Source organism: Periplaneta americana, unplaced genomic scaffold, assembly GCF_040183065.1.
Source record: "Periplaneta americana isolate PAMFEO1 unplaced genomic scaffold, P.americana_PAMFEO1_priV1 scaffold_24, whole genome shotgun sequence".
Classification (NCBI taxonomy): Eukaryota; Metazoa; Arthropoda; class Insecta; order Blattodea; family Blattidae; genus Periplaneta; species Periplaneta americana.
Window position 1 is genome coordinate 204,594 of NW_027185505.1, and position 9,904 is coordinate 214,497.

At 37.3% G+C, this 9,904-nt stretch overlaps 1 non-coding gene across 1 annotated transcript; it reads right to left on the reverse strand.

Annotated features, from left to right (window-relative positions):
• Positions 1 to 9,285: 9,285 nt before the first annotated feature.
• Positions 9,286 to 9,404, reverse strand: LOC138693904 (5S ribosomal RNA). Its single transcript, XR_011330589.1, has one exon. It is a non-coding gene; the product is annotated as a 5S ribosomal RNA (ribosomal RNA).
• Between the last annotated feature and the right edge of the window lie 500 nt (positions 9,405 to 9,904).

Genomic DNA, 9,904 nt, shown 5'->3' on the forward strand with positions numbered 1-9,904 from the left:
TTTGTACAGCCCCCAACCCCTTGCAAGGACGCGTTTTGCGTACCTTTTAAATTTTCCTCCCAATTCTCCTTCGATTTTTCGATTTTTCGATTTTTCGACAGCGGGGGCGACTGTATTGCGTCAACTTGGGTTGCGAGGACTAAGGAGTAAGCGATGGCACGTACGAAGCAAACTGCGCGTAAGTCCACGGGAGGCAAGGCTCCACGAAAGCAGCTGGCAACGAAGGCCGCTAGGAAGAGCGCACCGGCTACTGGAGGCGTGAAGAAACCCCATCGATACCGCCCTGGTACAGTTGCTCTTCGCGAGATCCGTCGTTACCAGAAGAGCACCGAGCTCCTCATCCGCAAGCTGCCTTTCCAGCGCTTGGTGCGTGAAATCGCTCAGGATTTCAAAACCGACCTCCGTTTCCAGAGCTCAGCCGTAATGGCCTTGCAGGAGGCAAGCGAGGCATACCTCGTCGGTCTCTTCGAGGATACCAACCTTTGCGCCATCCACGCCAAGCGCGTGACCATTATGCCCAAGGATATTCAGCTGGCTAGGCGCATCCGCGGCGAGAGGGCTTGAATTAACAAAGGTACTCCTGCCCGCAAAAAGGCCCTTTTCAGGGCCACTAGTTATTTCTCGGAAGAGCCGGTTGTACCGTACTCCAGGTCTCGTTCCTACTACCCTCAGTTCAAGGTCACCTCAATAATATAAATGGTTTCTCCCTTTCCATTCCTCACCGTATCAGCATTTTCCCACAGCCTGTTTGACAAATATCGCAATGTATCCTATAGGTTAATAAACAATTTTTTAATAGAACGATGGATAACAAAGTTTCTTAGGAAAATTAAAAAAAAATTTCACAGTTCTATAATATTGCACATTATATATATTTACCAAATTAAGGGTTAACGCCGCCGGGACGAGTGATCCTCCGTCCGACCGATCACAAGCGCCAAGGCTCAAAGTGGTCCAGAAAGCAAATCTAGCTGGACTAAAAATGTGACATATTTCCATGAAACTTCGCACTATAGTCACTACTGTATAAGAGGAGAAACTACCCCTTTATAGACGATGCGTTTTGACAAAAATTAGTGACTTGTCTCATATATAATATATTGTTTTAATGAAACTTTACACAGTACTTACATGTAGCTCGTTTATACTATATTGGATACAAAATGTGATTATGATTGTATAAGAGTAGCTACTTGTCTCCTATCTAACATTTTTTACTTTCACGAAACTATAACTGTGACTCATTATTTTCGATAGTACAGACGTGGTCTGCTTAGGAAAGGACAAGCGGAAGACTGTGACCTTTGTGACCTCGGGTGGGTATTACGATAACATTTATAACCGTCACCCTGATAAGCATCCGAGCAGCTTATTTCAAAAAGGAGTTTGAATACAAACAATTCCTTCAATCTACTACGATTATTACAATAACTGATTTCATTAATCTCCTCTCTTCTTTAGCAAAATATAAATTACCTTCAATTGGTCGATTCAGCAAACTTGTTCATAAAACTTATCGCTATTGCGTCACGTTTCGCAATTTTTCTAAAGTAAAAACAAAAACACGAACAAACGCCTACTCCTTTAACCTCATCGCTCTCTTATCTCTAGAATCCCGGGGGGTTGAGAACCTGAATTCTCTGTGGTGTGAAACAAAGCAACCCGCAGGAGCAATGACACGTTCAATTGTCCTAATAATAGAAAAAAAATTACACGTCATTTAGTGTATTCAGAACATTTTTACAGGACCGTGTAGGATATTCACTCTCCTGTCGAATAGTTTCGGCGGCTGGTAGGCGATACGCATTAATTAAAATAATACTTGCGTACCTTGTTCAGGACAGTGACTGTGCTACTTTCTTTCTTTCTTTCTTTCTTTCTTTCTTTCTTTCTTTCTTTCCTTTATTTGTAGCTTATTGATGACACCAGATGCCATAACGGAAATGCCGTGATGGTATGTTTGTTTAATATTCAAAATCAAGTGACAGACGCTATTTGACTTTGCGGTGGAGGGGATAGGGACCTGATCTCGGATGTTCCGAGAGATGCCGGCGCACAGTTGTCCAGAACGCAAAACTATGTAAGAAAATCAACTTCATCATAACCGAAGTTTAAGTAATATCTAGGCTTAAACAAAAGCTAGGCATTGTGCACAACAGCATACAAAACATCAATATCAGTAAGAGGTGGGACAAAACATGAGTTTTTTTTTTAAAGTCACGCTCTTCAGTTGATTTTTGTTCGTGGGGTCAGTGGCTGTTTTATACTGTTAAACCTTCCCTTATGGAGGTCATAGGACAAGATGTGTACTTTCATTTAATACGCGAAAAGCAATCTATAATACGTTAGCATTCATTTAATTGGCACGTTTACTGAGATTTGTGCAACTAGTTTTTTTTTTTTTTTTTTTTTTTACGACATATTTAACAGGCTGTGCATTACAAGTAAACCTGAGTTAACTTTCAATTCTTCTACCCACACATTAATCAAATATTAAACTCTATACGGCTTAAAATTTAGCTGCTACATCCTGCAAACTTAGATGTTATATTCATCTCTTGGTGGCGCTTTACGAATTCGACAGCAGCCACTTTTCAGAGTCTGGATGAAGGAGCTTAATTTCTCCAAGAAAAATTCAACACTTCTTGAACATATAATGAACAACTAAATTATGGAGTATATCCATGAATCTAGCATTTTGTTACCAACTGCGAAAAATATGGCAGGCTAGTCATCTTTTAGGAGCATAATTTCTATTAAAACATTAAAAATTATCAGAAAAACTAATTTTTCCCTAATTCCCTAATTACACGAGCATAATTCGTTTTTGCATAGATGCGTATAAAATTTCATGGAAATATGTTACATAGGGGAGAAATTATTAACTCTGTATAAATGTAGCCTCTAAACACAAGAAGTAGATTCCCATATAAAAACCATTATCTGAATTTATGCTACCTGTAACTATACTGTGTGAAATATAATGTAAATATTTCAGTTAAGATAGAAATTATTAATTTAGTCTATAAAGCACTTCCGATACAACTCTTCACACAATAATAATAATAATAATAATAATAATAATAATAATAATAATAATAATAATAATAATAAATAATTCTGAGCTTCAGTGCAAGAACTCTTTAACCCTCACACAGCTTGTTCTGAGAAAAATCAGTATTAAAGAAATTTATACACATTAAACAAATTGTAATGCTATATGTTGTCATGTCTCTTCTATCCCTCACGTGGAAACTTAGGCTTACACAGCAGCAAGAATAAGATAACAACGTTATTATCATCTGTCCTTTTATGGCTATACAGTTTTTGCAGTGAACTACAGAATTATTAACTATTATTATTACAGACCTGTTATTTTTTTCACTTTTTTCACACACACACACACACACACACACACACACACACACACACACACACACATCTATTATACTAAACATAAACCCACAAGAGAAAACAATACTTGTATTAACTGTAAACATTTTTCTTCCTTTCTTTATTTTTAGCAGAATCCTCCATTTCACCCTTTATCTCACTAGATGCGCTTCCCGCAGACATTCTTCATTATATGTTTCACACACCACTTCGTAACACTTGCAGCGGTTGACTTTTGTTTTCTTGTCTTTTTCTCTAGGGTATATTGTACATAGTGCTCGGTATCGGTGCTCGTTCACGTGATATTTTACCTTTGTTTTTCTTGCTAACTCCTGCCAATTTTTCTGATATTTCCCGTAGTTGATTGGTCAAGTACTGCGGATTGATTCCCGGTTATAACAAACACACCTACACTACATTCCAATGATTTCTGACTCGTTACTGCACATTTTAGAAACACTGTACGAAAGCACACACAGTCTCTCGTAAATCAACAGGTTACAACAGAGACTTACACTTGCAAACGCGTGGGGATTTCAGAAAATTTCTTACTATTTCAGTACCTTTAACTGTACAACAGATTTTGTTTTCTCGAAAAAGAAAGGTCAACGTTACTATTGACAAAAGACAGAAACGTACGATTACAATACCTTTATTTTAAACAATCTTAGAGGTGGTCTGGGAATTCCTAAACTCACCACGCGACTACTTAACCCTAGACAGGTAATCATCACTGTACTCATGTTAAAGGTAAGCATTCGTAATTTTTACTACTCACATTTTAATTAACTGAAATCAACTCAATATCACACATTTAACAACTTTTACACATTTCGTAGCCATTAGTGTTCATTTAATTTTAAGTTTGTCATAAAGTCTTTACGTTCATGTTATTGTCCTATTTACAATTAGTGCAAACAACAGCGCGATGTTCTCTGCAGAACCCCTTTTTGCAAAGTCCACAAAATGTTGTCATCATTCTCCTCTTCTTTGCAGGACATTTATAGCAAACAGTACGTTCACCATCTGGCTGCATTACCTGGCATTGTTGTTGCACAGCAATGTTCAGATGTTCTTCAATTGTTGCCCGCAGAGATCGGTGTAAAGTAGGACGTGCAAAGCGGTGCTGCATCCACGGTTTTGTCAGCTCTTCACACAATTGGAAAATGAATTGTTTTCTTGATATTGTTTTCTGAGTTCTTCTAACTATAAATTATCCATGAATTTATACTTGCAATATTTAGCATGTTGTAAAATATTGCTAGTGGCCAGCGCCTCGTCTTTCTATTGCAGGAAAGATTGTGGCACATTTGACATAGTGTATCTACACCACCTTTAGTCCCATTGTAAATAATAATAATAATAATAATAATAATAATAATAATAATAATAATAATAATAATAATAATAATAATAATAATAATAAAGGCTTTACATATAACGTGTTGCTTACTGTTGTCATTGCAGTCCACGTCGGTGGGGGTGGGGGGGTTTCTTTCTCCTCCTCCTTCCTCTAGAAAGAGCAGTTACCAGGGTCTAAGGAAGTGAATGCCCTTTTCTTTCTGGGCTCATCCCTACATTTGTCTTAGCTCCTTAGGGAAAACCACGGAAAACCCTCAGGCTTGCGAATAGACTGAATGAATGAGAGGAGAAACTTTAAAGGTACGTGAAAACACGTCCATGCAAGGGAGTTGGGACTGTGAAAAATTGAATATGTGAAATCCAAGACTGTATTTGCCAGGCGAGCAAAGAAGAAGAAGAAGAAGAAAGGCTTACGTATGACGTGTGGCTTACTGTTGTCATTGCAGTCCGCGTCGGCCAGCGGTGGGAGGGGGGGGGTCAATATACCTGCACATATCAGTTCAAATTATAAAAACCTCTTAATGCTACTGCGGTACTATTCCATTGCCGAACACAATATGAAGAAATTAGCAGATCCCTGAACTGAACTCTTATTACTCTGAAATTACCGCGCAGTACAATTATAGCTATGACGCATTGCAAGCGTTAGTCACCATATCGATTTGCTAAGCAAATTTTATCCCTTTAGAGCATGTCCCCCCCCCCTCCTCCTCCATATCAGCCAACAACATACTGGATGAAGAAGACTCCTGCAAAAGGGACGAATTAAGATTTAATTTTATTTTAATGATAGACTAACATTGCAAAGTTCCAAAATAATTTTTTGCATTCCTTCATTACACTAGTCGTACAAAATTGCGGTCGTATCTCGTACTATCTATACTAATAATAAATCTGTAGCCGAAATTTTTCTGGTAAGTTTCGATTTTCCAAAAGTAATTGGTCCTAACATATATAATTAACCACCCTGAAACCGAAAATCGCATTTTTGAAAATTTTGTTTGTATGTCTGTCTGTATGTTTGTTACCTTTTCACGCGATAATGGCTGAACCGATTTATATGAAAACTGGAATATAAATTAAGTTTGTTGTAACTTAGATTTTAGGCTATATGGCATTCGAAATACTTTATTTAAAAGGGGGGTTATAAGGGGGCCTTAATTAAATAAATCGAAATATCTCGCTTATTATTGATATTTGAGAAAAAATGTTACATAACAGATGTTCCTTTAAAAATGATTTCCGTTAAGTTTTATTTTTTTACAACATTTTGATAGGACTGATATTTAATGAGATAAATGAGTTTTAAAATTAAAATAACGCTATCTAAGACGGTGCAATGAATTAAGAACAAATGACTTCGTCTATAAGGGGCCTTGGACAACAACAATCGAAACAGGGGCCTTGGACATCAACAAACAATCGAAAGCTATTAAACATAGCCTACAGGGAATGTTTCTGTGTTTGTATGAAGTAATATCACAAGCTCGTAAATTAACTGATTTGTATAATTAGTTATTATTTCACCATTGGAAACTGTAGTTTCTCTAGATGGACATAATGCTATAATGTTATTACAGTAACGTCTGAGTAAATCGAGGACAGGTAAGATTAAAATAGCTTCTTATGCACAGAAAATTTGATAGGCTATTTTGTACATTCGTTTTCTGTATTTCTTAAAATAATATTTATGTACACGCATTTTAATCTCAGAGAATTAACGAACAACGAGAGTGTATTGATTTAGTATGCAGTAATAGTACTTTAGCTTGGCAATCCATTATTTTAATAATTCATATTTTAACTATGCTCAATTGAATCGTGTTAAAATACATAAAATATATATGCAATAAATGCAGTGCTAAAAAAAAATTGGGTAATATGCGAAGCAGATTATCTTGCGCTGTTGTAAAAGTTGTTCCATGGATCAGTCGTCCTATTTTAATTATGTAATTACTTTATATTTATTTCTAACAGGTGGAGCGGAGCGAACGGGTACGGCTAGCTAACAATAAGTGAGAACTTACAATACAACAACGACAACAACAACAACAGCTGATAATCTGAAAGGGAACATAGTAATTTGGGGTGAATTAAAATGCAGCTTCCATTCGTTTAAAATTTCTTTAAATTTTAACTAAATATTAATGTAGATATTACCTCTAAAGGTAAATGGGGGCATGTTTCACAACGCTAACAAATTACAAATTAACAATATACAATTAACAACGGAAATATTACATATGCTTGTTAACTGTGTTTCACAATGCAATCTTATTCACTTGTATGTTTTAACGAACTTTACAAAATCGGCGAAACAAACTTACAAATACGCATAATTGGTTGAACAAAATCGCCAACGACAGTTTACAAAAATCACTAAGGATCAGAGGTAAAGTAGCTGTAATTTTAGAACTATCGATGGACATGTTTATATTTTTTTATATATATTTTATTTAGATTTTGCTACATCGGCGACAACGGAGTTTCGCGGCATGCAATTGGTCGAGCATACCAATGCATTAATTAGCCTACGACTTAACTGACGAAAGTTAGCGCGAAATTCATTCAAATAATTGATAAATAATGGATTTGACCCACGTAGTTATATGCAGTTGATAGAGCAGCTAACATGTCCATCCATTAAAATCAACTTCGCTCTCTGCTGGTCCATCAGTATATTTTATTGTTTCATCCATAACCTCGCCAACATTAGGGAACCCAGCAGGAGGAGCATAAAAATCCTTTGCCCGAGTAAGCACATTCGGTGATCAATAACCCGCCTCGAGTTTTTTCAATCTTGTAACAACATCAACTACCATGTGTGAACTTTTGCACACTGTAATCTTATAAATTCCGTTCTTATCTGCTAACGCAGGGAACTGAGAGCTACTATGCAACCAATGCAGTTCTCGCTTTGTGGTTAGGGCACCACTTTTCCCTTTCAGATGTTGCATGTGATGTCCCATATCTTGTAGGAGAGATTACAGCGAAATGGGATTCGGAACGACTTCAGAATACTGCGTAAGTAATGCCGACATTGCATTATTAAGTGATTGGTTTTCGGTGCAAAGTTTTTCTTCTTTAAGTGCGAGTATTTATTAAATACGTTCCTCGTATATAAGAACTAACGCGGTATTCTGAAGTATAGCGCGGGATTCATTCGAAACCTTTCATTAATATTCGTACAATGATACGAACGTGGCCGGAAAATTCTACGTTAGGCCTAAATGCAAAATCTTCGTCTGAGTCGCTAGAACTACTCAATAACATCACAACTGCTTCAGTGTAATTCTTAATGGTACCCTGTTACTATAAAATTGATTTTATACATATGTGTTTATTTTTTTCATTCACAATTAGAAGCTATTTCAACAGGGCTACTGTAGAAAATGTGCTAACTTCACTAGTAAAGTTTAGTTTACACGTTTGTAAAATTACTCCTTCGTTGTGAAACAAACATATCACTTGTAAAGAGCGCAAAATTTCATTCGTAAAGATTTGATTTCCTTTGTACAGTCCACCTTTACAAACAAAGATTGTGAAACAGAAGTTTACAAACAGAGTTCACAATTTCCAAAGATTGTAAACTTTGTGAAACACCCCACTGGTGAATCAGCACGCCGAGCTCGATCGAAATACAACCAGTTACTATTATTTCCCTATCGTTTTTTGACATTTGATTCCGCGTCCTACCTCTTTCATTCGTTACTAACCAACAACGCCAATAGCAGAAGGTAACGCAAAAACAGTCACCGGTTCCCCGATGCATGGCTTTCTCTCTCAATGTCAACTGAGAGTTAAAAATATTCATTATAATATGCACTTTCCACTCACTCCTCAGAATGTCTTCTTTATTTTTATTTATTTATTTTTTAAGATATGTGAGCTACGTACTGTATGTCTGATGTTTTGCCATCGTACATTCAAATATTTATATTCACTGTACAGTACAGCGAACTGTTTATACTTACTGTACATGCTATAACTACTTCTCCCAACTCCGCTATTGCTATATTTCCTAAACTAAACGCTGATATTGAAATAACGCCTGGTCTGATAATGCAGTCTGTTTAAATTTCTACCGACCAAGTTCTGCCCTTCATCATGGGAAAACAACGAGCTTCTTTAAAGGATACAACTACTAGGACAGAGATATTTTCATTATGGAATTTGTACTACCCACTGAAATGTAGTAACTAATGGGATTTTAATTAGCCATATATGTACAGTATATTACATTCTTTACCTAAAATGTCTCTAACTTCTAGGGAGAGCGCGAGGTACGTTCACAATCCCCTGAATACATATTCCCTTCTTCGAGAAAACGCAGAGAAGTGAACCGTCTCATATGAATATGCTACCAGTCATAAGTTTCAATACGGAGCTGCAAGTACTTAAGAATTATCAATTACTCTACAATTATGCAGCGGCGTCATCATCCAAGCTATAGCTGGAATAGGGAAGGGAACATAATATCCCATAAGTCTTATTAGAACACGCTGGAAATAGTGACGTAAAAAAAAAAATCGCCAACGGCACGTGGTGTTCCCAAGCGGTCACCCATCCAAGTACTGACCACGCCCAATGTTGCTTGACTTCGGTGATCGGACGAGAACCGGTATTTTCAACATGGTATGGCCGTTGCCGATGAAACTGCGTAATCTGTAGGCACTTGAGGACGATGGGATTGGGGTGCACTCGATAAAACCTGCACTCGCTCACACACACACGTAAACTGCCTGCTTAGACTCTGTACCTAAATTACCAAGCTCGTTGGATGTCATTGGGATAGATGATAAATCTATCTATCAACGGCAGTTTGGTTACGTTTCAACGTCACACACTGCTGGATTGACACGGGATTAATAAAACAGCTAGTCGGCATTCTAAGTTAAGCCACAGGTGGATTGTTGTTCAACAGCGGAGCCTCCTTTCAACCACATGGTTGTGGAACTGTAGTCGGATTTTCGACATCATTTTCATGCCATACTACGGAACTTCACACAAACTTCAATTCACTTCTTGCACCGGCGGCTACTACGAATGGACTGAAGCTCGCTACTGACTAGGGGGGGGGGGACATTTGTCTCTTGATGGATTACGTGACAGATATATAAAGTATCAGTCGTATGTTATGAACCCGAGT